We start from the raw sequence: 12,726 nt of genomic DNA, 5'->3' as shown, positions 1-12,726 counted from the left end.
GTGGCAGGCTGAAGATCTAATTGTTACAGCCTAGAGCTCCAGAAATGTTTGGAGTTCTTGGCTCACTCAGCCAAAGTGAGTCTGTTAGGTGAAGGTCAGGGCCTCAGTGGGGAAAACCTAGGATCCTAAAATGTGTGACCGGAATATCTGGATGTATGGTCCTGAGGATATTGACTCTGCAACGTGCACCTCAGGGCCCTCTGGGCTTGCCAAGCTAGAACACATTTCCTTAGTAAGAACTGGAACTACCACAGTGCTATCAGGTGCTACAGAAGCTCTTCCCCCAAAGACAACAGGAGCTCCCACCTCCTCTCCAGCCTGCCAGGCTGGTAACTGGGGTTAAATACTAGCATAACCTCGCTGGGGGAAAGCACAAAGCCTGATAAGGTAAAAAATAGACTATATACCTGAAGAAAGCAAGAATTAAAAGAAGCCAGGGAAGTACCTCTGGGTTGGATCTTGTGGCTTGCTTGATCAAGGAAGCTGGGATGCAAGACTAGACAAGCAAGAACTCATTGACTCAAGGGGCACCTGGCTGGCTCAGTCCATTAAGCTTCTGACTTTTGGTTTCAGATCATGTCATGATCTCATGGTCATAAGATTGAGCCCTGCATACGACTCCACACTCAGCAGGGAGTCTACTTGAAGTTTCTCTCCCTTTGCCCCTCCTCCCACCCGCTCTCCTCCTCTCTCAAATAAATAAATTAAAAAAAATAATTCATTGCATTGGGAACATGTTCTTAGGACACTTTCTTTAGCATGCTAGCAAGGACCCCAGCTACTGGAGTAGCTTCGGAAAGACAATGGTCAATTCTCAGTGATATGGAAATACCTAAATTGCCCTAGTAGGTGGTAGAAGTGAGCATGCTGAAACAGACATACAGTTATCCTCACTATTTTTTTTCAAAGATTTTATTTATTTATTTATTTATTTATTTATTTATTTATTTATTTATTCATGAGAGACACAGAGAGAAAGAGGCAGAGACACAGGCAGAGGGAGACAGGGAGCCTAATGTGGGACTCGATCCCAGGACTCCAGGATCACACCCTGGAGGGACAGACACTCAACCCTTGAGCCACCCAGGTGTCCTAGTTATCCTCACTATTAATGGTTTCCATATTTGCAAATTAGCCTTTTGCTAAAAATTATTTGTAATCCCAAAATAAATAATTGTAGCACTTTCAAGATCATTCACACACAAGTAAAAAATCTGAGTTGCCTGATGTACAAATTCCCAGCAGAAGTCAAAGTGACAACTACCTTCATGTGCAGCTCTCACACTGTATACAAGTGTCCTTTTTGCAGCCACCATATTTTTCATCATCTCACTGTTTAAAATGATCTCTGGTCATATAGTGTTGAAGTGCTGTATAGTATTCCTAAGCACAGAAAGGCTGTGATGGGCCAGAATGAGAAAGTGTATATGTTAGATAAACAGTTCAGGCATGGTTTATAGTGCTATTGGTCATGAGTTGAATGTTAACAAATCAACAATACAGTTGATCCTTGTACAACATGCATTTGCACTACACAAGTCCTCTTATACATGGCTTTTTTAAAATGACAAATGCAGTCCCATACTGTAAATATATTTTCCTTATGATTTTCTTAATAATATTTTCTTTTCCCTAGCTTACTTTATTGTAAGAATACAGTATATAATACATTTAACCTACAAAATATGTGTAATCAACTGTTTATGTTGTTGGTAAGATGAACAGTAAACTATTAGTAGTTAAGTTTTTGGAGAGTCAAAAGTTACATGTGGGGGCTCAGTTGGTTAAGCGCATCTGCCTTCGGCTCAGGTCATGGTCCGAGTCATTCATGGAGCTCACTGCTCAGCAAGGATCTGCTTCTCTCTCTCCCTCTGCTGTTTCCCTTGCTTGTACGCTCTTGCTCTCTCTCTCTGTCAAATAAATAAACAAAATCTTAAAAAAAAAAAAAAAAAGTTACATGTGGATTTTCCACTGCACAGGGGTCAACAGCCCTAATTCCCATGTTGTTCAAGGGTCAACCATATATATTAAGTAAGGTGTCTATAAACAGAAATACACACAAAATAAGATTAAATATTGATTAGCTGGCAAAATGTGACCAATGACTCGCAGGAACCTAACTCTACATTTCTTTCAGGAATGATGGTTCAGTATTCACTAATCTGGTGTTCACAGTGACTCTATTGGGAATAACTACTGCAAATAACTAGAGTTAACTGTACTTCTCATTGATAGAATGAGAATCTAACTATAACCCTTCTGGCAGGGAATGCTGGGAATCATAGCTCCCCTTAGTGTGCAGACCCTGTGATACGTGGGAGCACTCAGGAAGGAAATGGTATCAAGTTGCTGACAGACAATCCAGCACAGTATGTTCAATCATTTAAATGCTTCAAAAAAATATTAACAGTTGCTCTAAGTTTTACAACATACATCTTTAATTAACTAGAGTCTATCCTCAAATAATATCATTTCACATATGGTTGAAATACCTTAATACCATGAGGAAACATGTAATGATTGAATGAAGCAGCTCCTGTTCCTACAACTGAAGAGACAGAGGGAAGTAGAGGTTCTGATCACAAGTTACAGTGTGTGGGTGGGAGGGGAGGGTCTCCACACCAACAAGACATTCTCTGACACCAGCTGGGTGTCCTACAATTCAACTCCATTCCAACACTAGCTATCCAAAGATAGTATCAGATCCCACAGGTTAAGGGCTCAGTTCCACAAGACTGCTCCCTACTTTAGCCACCAATCACAAATCCAGGGTGTTATCTGTGCTTCTGACCAACTGGCTACAGATCAAAGGTTCCCATGAACCCCCCTTGGGTTCAATTTATTTGCTAAAGTGGCTCATGGGACTCAAGAAACCAGTTTACTCACTAGATTACTGATTTATTACAAAGAATAATAAAGAATACAAATCAAGGGATGCCTAGGTGGCTCAGTCAGTTAAGCCTCTGCCTTTGACACAGGTCATGACCTCAGGGTCCTGGGATCGAGCCCCATATTGGGCTCCCTGCTCCACAGGGAGTCTGCTTCTCCCTCTCTGCTCATGCTCTCTCTTTCTCTGTCTCTCTCAGATAGATAAATAAAATCTTTTTAAAAAAAAAGGATTTAAAAGATTTTTTAAAATTCTTTAAAAATATATTTTTAAAATATTTATTTATTTATGAGACACAGAGAGAGGGATCCCTGGGTGGCACAGCAGTTTGGTGCCTGCCTTTGGCCCAGGGCGCGATCCCGGAGATCCGGGATCGAATCCCACGTCGGGCTCCCTGCATGGTGCCTGCTTCTCCCTCTGCCTGTGTCTCTGCCTCTCTCTCTCTCTCTCTGTGTGTGTGTGTGTGTGTGTGTGTGTGTGTGACTATCATGAATAAATAAATAAAATCTTAAAAAAAAATAAAACAAAAAAAAAAAAAAAAAAGACACACAGAGAGAGGCAGAGACATAGGGGAGAAGCAGGACCACGACTCAAGCCAAAGGCAGACACTCAACCACTGAGCCACCCAGATGCCCCTAAATAAAATCTTCTTAAAAATTAAAACAAAATATATGAATCAACAACCAGATGAAGAGACACATAGGTCAAGGTCCTAAACAAATAATGTTCTGTCCTTTGACTTTTAGGGCCCAATACAGGGGTATGTGGAAGTGTTCTGATGATTCCTTTTTATGTGTGTGTGTTTTGGTTTTTTAATGGAGGTTTCATTATATAGGTATAATTGATTAAATCACTGGCCACTGGTGATTTTTTTTTTAAGGATTTCACTTTATTTTTTTTAAATTTTTTTTATTTTTATTTATTTATGATAGTCACACACACAGAGAGAGAGGCAGAGACACAGGCAGAGGGAGAAGCAGGCTCCATGCACCGGGAGCCCGACGTGGGACTCGATCCCAGGTCTCCAGGATCACGCCCTGGGCCAAAGGCAGGCGCCAAACCGCTGTGCCACCCAGGGATCCCCCACTGGTGATTGATTCACTCTCCAGCCTCCCTCTTTTCTTGAAATAGGGGTTGGGACTGAGAGTTCCATCTTTAGGAGGTTTCCCAAAATCATTTCATGAGTATAAACTCAGTTGTGGTTGAAAGAGGCTTGTTACGAATAACAAAACACCCATTTTGCCTTTATGGCTCTGAAGCATTTTTTTAGGAACTAAAGAAAAGAGACCAAATGTTATAACAAAAGATGCTCCCATTGCTCTTATAGCTTAGAAAATTCCTTGTCTTATGGGAACTGTGAGCCAGGAACCATAGATGAAGACCAAATACATACATACAAATGAGACATAAATATTTCGTATAAATTGTAATATCATAGAAGGATTCTAGGTTATCAGAACCTAAAAGTTCAGAAAAGAAGCCCAATAAAGCTGATACAGAGTATCAAGATAGTAAGTTTGTTGTTGTTTTAAGGCACTAAGGTTTGAGATGGTTTATTATACAGCAATAGATAACCAGTAGAAATATCTTCATGCTCTGTGCACATTCTGAGAGGTCTATTCACATGACTCTTCCCAAAGCTCTCTGTATCTTTCAGTCTTTTTTTTTTCCAGATTCCTGACCATCTAGCCAAACCATTAGCTACTGCCCATGAATCTGTAGCTGCACTTCTGGTCATCTCTCAGCCTGCATAAAATGGATAACCAAATGCATTGGCCACTGGGAGGCTTTCCCTTTACACCATCTTTCTTTTCTTTTTTTTTAATTTATGATAGTCACACAGAGAGAGAGAGAGAGAGAGGCAGAGACACAGGCAGAGGGAGAAGCAGGCTCCATGCACCAGGAACCTACGTGGGATTCGATCCCGGGTCTCCAGGATCACGCCCTGGGCCAAAGGCAGGCGCCAAACCACTGCGCCACCCAGGGATCCCTACACCATCTTTCAAAAACACTCTTGAACAGGGCTGTGATTTTCAGCAGCCTGTTTCCACTAGGTGTTGGCATGGGTGTAGATTGAGGCTTGAAATTTGGATTGAAGTAGAGGAGGCAATACAGTAGGAGTAGGTGTTATGAGTATTTGAGTCACCTACTCATACAACTTACCTCTGGACATTCTTTTTTTTTTTTTTTTTTTTAAATTTTATTTATTTATGATAGTCACATAGAGAGAGAGAGAGAGGCAGAGACACAGGCAGAGGGAGAAGCAGGCTCCATGCACCAGGAGCCCGACGTGGGATTCGATCCCGGGTCTCCAGGATCGCGCCCTGGGCCAAAGGCAGGCGCCAAACCGCTGCGCCACCCAGGGATCCCACCTCTGGACATTCTTTTTTTTAAATAATTTTTTTTTAATTTTTATTTATTCATGATAGGCACACAGTGAGAGAGAGAGGCAGAGACACAGGCAGAGGGAGAAGCAGGCTCCATGCACCGGGAGCCCGACGTGGGATTCGATCCCGGATCTCCAGGATCGCGCCCTGGGCCAAAGGCAGGCGCCAAACCGCTGCGCCACCCAGGGATCCCAGCCTCTGGACATTCTTAAGTCCAATCTCATATCCCATTTCTATTTGATAATGGATTGCTGCTGCCTAAGCCCAACCTTATGGTTTTGTGGATCAGATAATATTGTTTATCATGGGGGACTCAGTCACATGGTTTTAATGTTCTAGTATTAAGAAATGGAGAATAAGGGGCACCCAGATGGCTCAGTTGGTTAAGCATCTGCCTTCGGCTCAGGTCATGATCCCAGAGTCCTAGGATGGAGCCCTGCATTGGGTTCCCTGCTCAGTGGGGAGTCTGCTTCTCCTTCTCCCTCTGCCTGCTGCTCCTCTACTCTCTCTCTCTGTCAAATAACAAAATATATTTAAAAAGAAATGGAGAGGACACCTGGGTGGCTCAACAATTGAGCATCTGCCTTTGGCTCAGGGCGTGATCCTGGAATTCCGGGATGGAGTCCCACGTCGGGCTCCCTGCATGGAGCCTGCTTCTCTCTCTGCCTATGTCTCTGCCTCTCTCTCTCTCTGTGTCTCCCATGAATAAATTACTAAATAAAATCTTTAAAAAAAAAAAAAGAAATGGAGATTAAAACAGTTTTTCTGTTTTTTTTTTAAGATTTTATTATTTTTTTATTTATTCATGAGAGAGATATAGAGAGAGAAGCAGAGACACAGGCAGAGGGAGAAGCAGGCTCCGTGCAGGGAGCCCGACATGGAACTTGATCCCGGGACTCCAGGATCACACCCTGGGCCAAAGGCAGGCGTTAAACCGCTGAGCCACCCAGGGATCCCCTAAAACATTTTTTAAAGATTTATTTATTTTAGAGAGAACACGTGTGCAAGCGGAGGAGGAGCAGAGGGAGAGAATCTTTAAGCAGATTCCCCGCTGAGTGTGGACCCAGATGTGGGGCTCCATCTCACGAGCCATGAGATCATGTCCATAGCTGAAACCAAGTCTGACACTCAATTGACTGAGTCACCCGGGTGCACCAAGACATTTTAAAAAATGGAAATAATAAATAATACTACCTACCTCACAGAGTTGTTCTGAGAACTCGAGGAAATAATGCATGAATAGTACTAAATATATTGTCTGGTACCTTGTAAATGTTTTATAAATGGCAGCCATAATTGATTGGTGCTGCTGGTAGTGGTGGTGGTGGTAGTAGTAGTAGTAGTAGTAGTAGCTTCCCATGCATGTTTGCTGAAAATTAATGAGCTAAACATGTCACATTTTAGCATATCACTTATATCCCATTGAAATTTAATATATCAGCATTCTAATTCTATACCTTAGTCTTTACCCTTAGCTACTGTAAGTCAGTAGTAGATTCAGACCCACTTTCCTTGTGTTCCAAAGTCAGGTTTCTAGTTGGACAAGGCCAAGGGCCAGCCCCAGGCCCTGGTGAAGTCCCCAAGGCAATCTATCCTGAATGCAAATTGGTTGACCTTCTCCTGATATAAACCTTATTCTCTGCTGCAATATTCTCTATGAAAAAGCCTTTCCAATTCTGGCATTTCTATAGTAGACACTCCTACAAATGTTCAGAATTGAGTTCTACTGCCTCTCCATGGACACAGGGTAAAATCTGAATTTCTTAATATGAAATAAAATATATCTCAACATCTGTCTCCATCCACCCTATCCACTCTCATCTCCTAATTGCTAGCACTGATGAAGAATTTAGTATGTTTCATCTCATGAAATACATGGTTTCGTTCAATAAATATAGATATCCATAGGTGTCATAGAGACCATTATATATAAATTATATGATGTAATATCATATGTTGTATATACATGCATATACTTTAACCTAAGTATCTCATACAACATATATTCTCCTGGGGATCCCTGGGTGGGGCTCAGTGGTTTAGCACCTGCCTTAGGCCCAGGGCATGATCCTGGAGTCCCGGAATCGAGTCCCACATCAGGTTCCCTGCATGGAGCCTGCTTCTCCCTCTGCCTGTGTCTCTGCCTCTCTCTCTCTCTCTCTCTCTCTCTCTCTCTCTCTGTATGTGTGTCTCTCATGAAAAAAAAAAAAAAAAAAAAAAACAAACATATATCCTCCTGTAAGTTTTTTTCCACACTCAACAATATGTCATGGATATCTCTCTGTGACATAAAGGTTTATTTACACATTTATATCACTATTTTTTAAAAAGATTTTATTCATTTACTCATGAGAGGCACAGAGAGAGAGAGGCAGAGGGAGAAGCAGGCTCCATGCTGGGAACCCAATGCGGGACTCGATCCCGGGTCTCCAGGATCATACCCTGGGCCGAAGGCAGCACTAAACCACTGAGCCATCCGGGCTGCCCTGTATCACTATTTTAAATGATTCCCTACTGTAGCATCTTAAGAATGCACCAGATTTACTGATGAACATTATGGTGGCTTCCAACTTTTCAATATTATAATCAGCATAGAAATGAATAAATGTATACATTTTGGGGACAGTTGAGCTTCTGCCTTTGGCCCAGGGTGTGATCCCAGGATCTGGGATCGAGTCCCACATCAGGCTCCTTGCAGGGAGCCTGCTTCTCTCTCTGCCTGTGTCTCTGCTCGCTCTGTCTCTCATGAATAAAGAAATAATATCTTAAAAAAAAAAAAAAAAAGCTCTTGCTCTATATATTGCAAAAATTTTCTTCTAAACTTGTAGTGGTGGGGTGCCTGGATGGTTTAGTTGATTAAGCATCTGCCTTCAGCTCAGGTCATGATTCCAGAGTCCCAGGATCAAGCCCCACATGGGGCTCCCTCCTCAGCAGGGAGTCTCCTTCTCCCTCTCCCTCTGCCCTCCCCCTGCTCCTTCTCTGTTTCTCTCATTCACGCTTTCTCGAATAAATAAAATCTTAAAAAAAAAAAAACCAAAACTCATAGTGTTTTTGTTATTGTTGTTTTGCTTTTAGGAAACACGTTTTACATCATATATAGTCAAATCTACTTTTTCCTCTAGAATTATTTCTTTTTGGTCTTATCCTTAAAAAGATCTTTCCCACTGCAAAAGCAAGTAAATCATCACCCACCCACCCCCTGCCTTTTTTTAATGTGGGGCTTGAACTCAGGACCCGGAGATCAAGACCTGAGCTGATATCAAGTGTTGGATGCTTAACTGACTGAGCCACCCAGGCACCCCTCACTCTCTTTTTAAAAAAACTAGTTTCTTCATGCTTTCATATTTCTACCATAACTATTTCATTCTCCTGAATCTTGTTTCTGGCTTTGTCCCCTCTTCACTTATCTGGGCCTCCTGCCTCAGACTGGGTATCTCCTGGTCCCTTCTCCCTCCAGCAGGATATAGATTCTTAAGGGAACCTCAAAGGTAGTGCCAGGCAATTTTAGCTCCAAGGCTGAGGTCTCCCCTTGCAGGATGTGTCCACTGGTTCCAGCCAAGTGAGTGCAATTTATATACAGTAAAGAACCAGTAGCATTTCAATGCTTTTGCACAGTGCACCAGGGCTGGCTGAGTTCATAATAATGTAAATCTTTCCAGAGATAGGAGGGATGTGTCCTACAATCATCACGGTCGGGCCATCTGAATTTTGCCATTTGGAACCTGACAGAGTGACCATCTTAGTGCCCAGGACAAATCCCAGTTGCAGAATACCCTGTCCCTGGGTCCTCTACCCTCAGAGAGCACTCAGGGTTACCAGGCCCTGTCATTGGCTCTCTAGGGGAGAGTCAATGAGACTGTAAGCCTCAGTTATCCACATGGAGGTCCCAAGAATACCACCCTATTCTTTCCATCCGAGCTTAGATCATCATATCCAGATAGTACCTGACACTTTACAAAGGGAAACATTTCCACAAGTTAAACTGTAGGCAGAGAGGTGCTGGGTTTACCTTCAGGGTGGACGTCTCCTGTCCTCACAGGCTCTGCAGCTGGTCATCCCTGACTGCGGTCAAAAGTGGGACCTTGCAACAGAGCCTGGTGGCAGGAGGTCCCTGCAGACCCACCCTGGGGAACGGGGACCATGTGGTGGAGGGAAAGGAGGCAACTGGTAGTTTAGTGATTGAACACCTAATAGCCTTCCCATTTTGCCACCAGCCTGGCCAGGGGCTGGCAGGCGAAAAGAGGGTGAGCAAGGCCAGAGCATGAGGAGGGGGGCAGTTATGTTGAAAGGGCAAAGAGGAAGTGGGAAGAAGCCAGCAAATGGCTCCAGTGCCTTCCCTCTGCAAAGACAACACACACCAGGTGGGAATCCCTGTGCTCAGTTGGGTTAGTGCCAGCGGCCTGTGAGGTCAAGAAAGCCAGAGCACCCCTGGAGAGCAGGGCGAGAATTGGTGGTCACGGGGTATGGAAGCTCTCAAAGGGAAGGTCTCAGAAGCTTCAGAGGAAATTCGGATGCAAGAATCCATTCTCAGAGCCCAGATCTCCCAAACTGAAGGTAGCTTTTGATTCTCACACTGATACCTGGAAAAGCGGAAAGAGTGAAGCTTTGGAGGAGTGAAATTACAACAAAACCCACAAAAAACAACTGAAACCAGCTGTGGGGACCCAGGTAGGCAATGAATAGAATGACCGGCAGACAGGCTAGTTAGAATAAATCACCCAGAAGTAATGGGTTTGCCAGAGAAGTGTTCTTCCAAGTTACAGATTCCACCACCTCAGTTCTAACAAAGTTTTTGTCAGAATCATATCTCATAATAGTATTTGTCAAAACCCTGAAGAGGAGGGAGGTGGGCAGGCAGAAAGGGGAAGAATGTCCCCCGTGGCCTAGATTCTAGAGAAAGGAACCCAGAGACACATTTAGCCTAGAGAAGCCCAGAGAGGGCTGAAGGGAGACCAAGATCCTAATGCTCTCACTATTTAAAGAACATGTGGGGGATCCCTGGGTGGCGCAGCGGTTTGGCGCCTGCCTTTGGCCCAGGGCGCGATCCTGGAGACCCAGGATTGAATCCCATGTCGGGCTCCCGGTGCATGGAGCCTGCTTCTCCCTCTGCCTGTGTCTCTGCCTCTCTCTCTCTCTCTCTCTGTGACTATCATAAATAATAAATAAAAATTAAAAAAATAAAATAAAGAACATGTGGCCCTGGGGCATGGAAGGAGGGCCAAAGGTCCAACTCCAGAGAGGCACATTTTAGGCTCAGGAATAGGACATCATCATGGAAAGCTGTCAAAGATGCAGAGTCTGGAGAAGTAGCCAGTTTCCACAGGCAAGTAGAAACTGCAGATTGCTTACATGGACTACTGGACTACTTACCGTGGGACTCCTGGTTTGGGGAGGCAGGGAGCAGGTAGCCTGGGAGGTGCCTTCTCACTCTTGAGGGTAGAAGGGTCTTCCCCTTCCTAGTTGAGCACTCTGGGGAAGGGGGTGGAAATCAAAATTACTTACCCTCTGATTTGCACGTTTCAAAGAACACAGTCATCTGGGCATGGCACCTGTAGGTGGTCCAAACAAACTGGCAGGATCCATTCTAGCTCAGAGTCTTGGGCTACATGCAGCCAGTAGTGGGGCCCAGAGAGCCCAGGGAAGGATAAAAGGGGGCAAATCTTCTGTTGGAACACAGAGAAGAGTGCTCAAGGGCTGGTGGGTGTGCCAAGGCCAGGGCAAAAAGGGATGAAATGTTTCAAGTGCCAGGACCTCACTGCCTTGCGGCAAAACCCGAGGTAGGGATGGGGGTGGGTAGAACAGAGGCATCACAACCACCAGCGACACCTAGTCAGCCACCCCAAATGGGAAAGTCCCCATCCCCTAGGAGCTCAGCCAGATTGACCAGATCTAAGCTCTGTTAGGCCAGATGCTGGAACAAAAGAAGTCTAGTAAGCAACTTCTTCCAAAGTGAGGAGCAGGGGACCTCTTTGTTATCTCAGAGTTGGGCAGGGCAGGGACACAACTCTGCCCCTGCAGACCCAAGCAGGTTGCCAGGTGGGTGACTGCATTATTATCCAGCGTTAATGTAACAAATCTCCCATCTCCTTTACAGTAATAGTACATTCTTGACCACTGCCCACTGGGTCAGCAGGCTTTATTGTAAACCTGGGTACAGTGATCACTCAGTGAGGGCTCCAAGGCAGGAATCCCAAGCTGATAAGGTTCTGGGCACTTCCTTCAGATGGCCTCTTTCTGCTATTTGTGTTCTGAAAAGTTTTGAGCCCTGTTTGCTGACAAAGGTGTGTAAGCCAGGTCTGTTATGAGAAACAAAAGGAAAACGTTGCAGGATGTTAAGCATAAAAATCATTTGGGGATGAGGGGCTTTGGAGGAAATGGCCCCGGGATGGGGCATGAAAACCAGCAGGCAATTAAGGATTGGTGGCTGTCCTTTGACATTATAAAGTACATCATAAACATTCCTGAAGCCATGAGGGCTCAGCCAGTTGTGTGAATTGTAATGGGAAGAAACCAAAGTGAAGACAGATTGTGCCTTCAGGGCAAAGAAGAGTTAGCAACTGCCTGTGACCATTGCTGGTGGCAAAGCAGTTCAATGCAGTCTGTTTCAGGTGGTCTCCCATTGCCAGGACCACACTCCCTCGGGATATTCCTCTACCCCTGCCGGAGAGGCTCGCCCTAGACTCTCAACATTGGGCTGCCTTTCCAGTCTCAAGGAGAAAACAAACCTATAAGAAGCCATTGGCTCACAAATTATCTGAGTCAGGAGAGTCCACCACCATCATTTTATAGATAAACTGGGATTCAAGAGGGTGAGGGACCTGCTTAAGATCATGGTCAGGCACAGGCATGGCTGGAAGCCAGACCTCCAGACTTGAAGTTGATGCATTCTCCATCGCGCCCTTGAGTGCTTCGGGCATCCCCCTCCACCCCCCATCCCCAGCTAGTCCCAGAAGCTGGTCCCTACTTGGAGCTTTCACACTGAGGGCCATCTCACTGCCCACCTGATGGAAGAGGAGCCCTGCTGAGAAGGGAGGCCTTGTTTTACAGTAAAGTAGCAAGGAGCGAGGCAGCTCCAGCAGACTAGGAGCCAAATTTAATCCCAGCCTGTTTCCCAGCCACGATGCCCTGCTCAAACCTCCCAGAATACATGCATTTGCTCATTTGTTAAATCCTTACTGGTGCAGTGCCAGGTCTTGTGCTAAGGATATACAGGTGAGGGAGACAGTCCTGGATCCCTGCTGTTAAGAAGCTTACAGGATAGAGGGAGACACATTGACCAAAGAATCCCACTCATCAGTATACAACTACCAACTGAAATACGCGTTGGGTAAAGGGACCTGCTGCTGCTGTAGGCAAGGGCTCCCAGGCAGAAAAGGCCTCCGCTGAAGTCTGAAGTCAAGTTAACTGGCTAATGGGGAGAAGACAGTTGGAGATGGCAGACACAATGCAGCG

The sequence above is a fragment of the Canis aureus genome, chromosome 16 (assembly GCF_053574225.1).
Source record: "Canis aureus isolate CA01 chromosome 16, VMU_Caureus_v.1.0, whole genome shotgun sequence".
Lineage (NCBI taxonomy): Eukaryota > Metazoa > Chordata > Mammalia > Carnivora > Canidae > Canis > Canis aureus.
Note: the sequence above shows the minus strand (reverse complement) of the source record.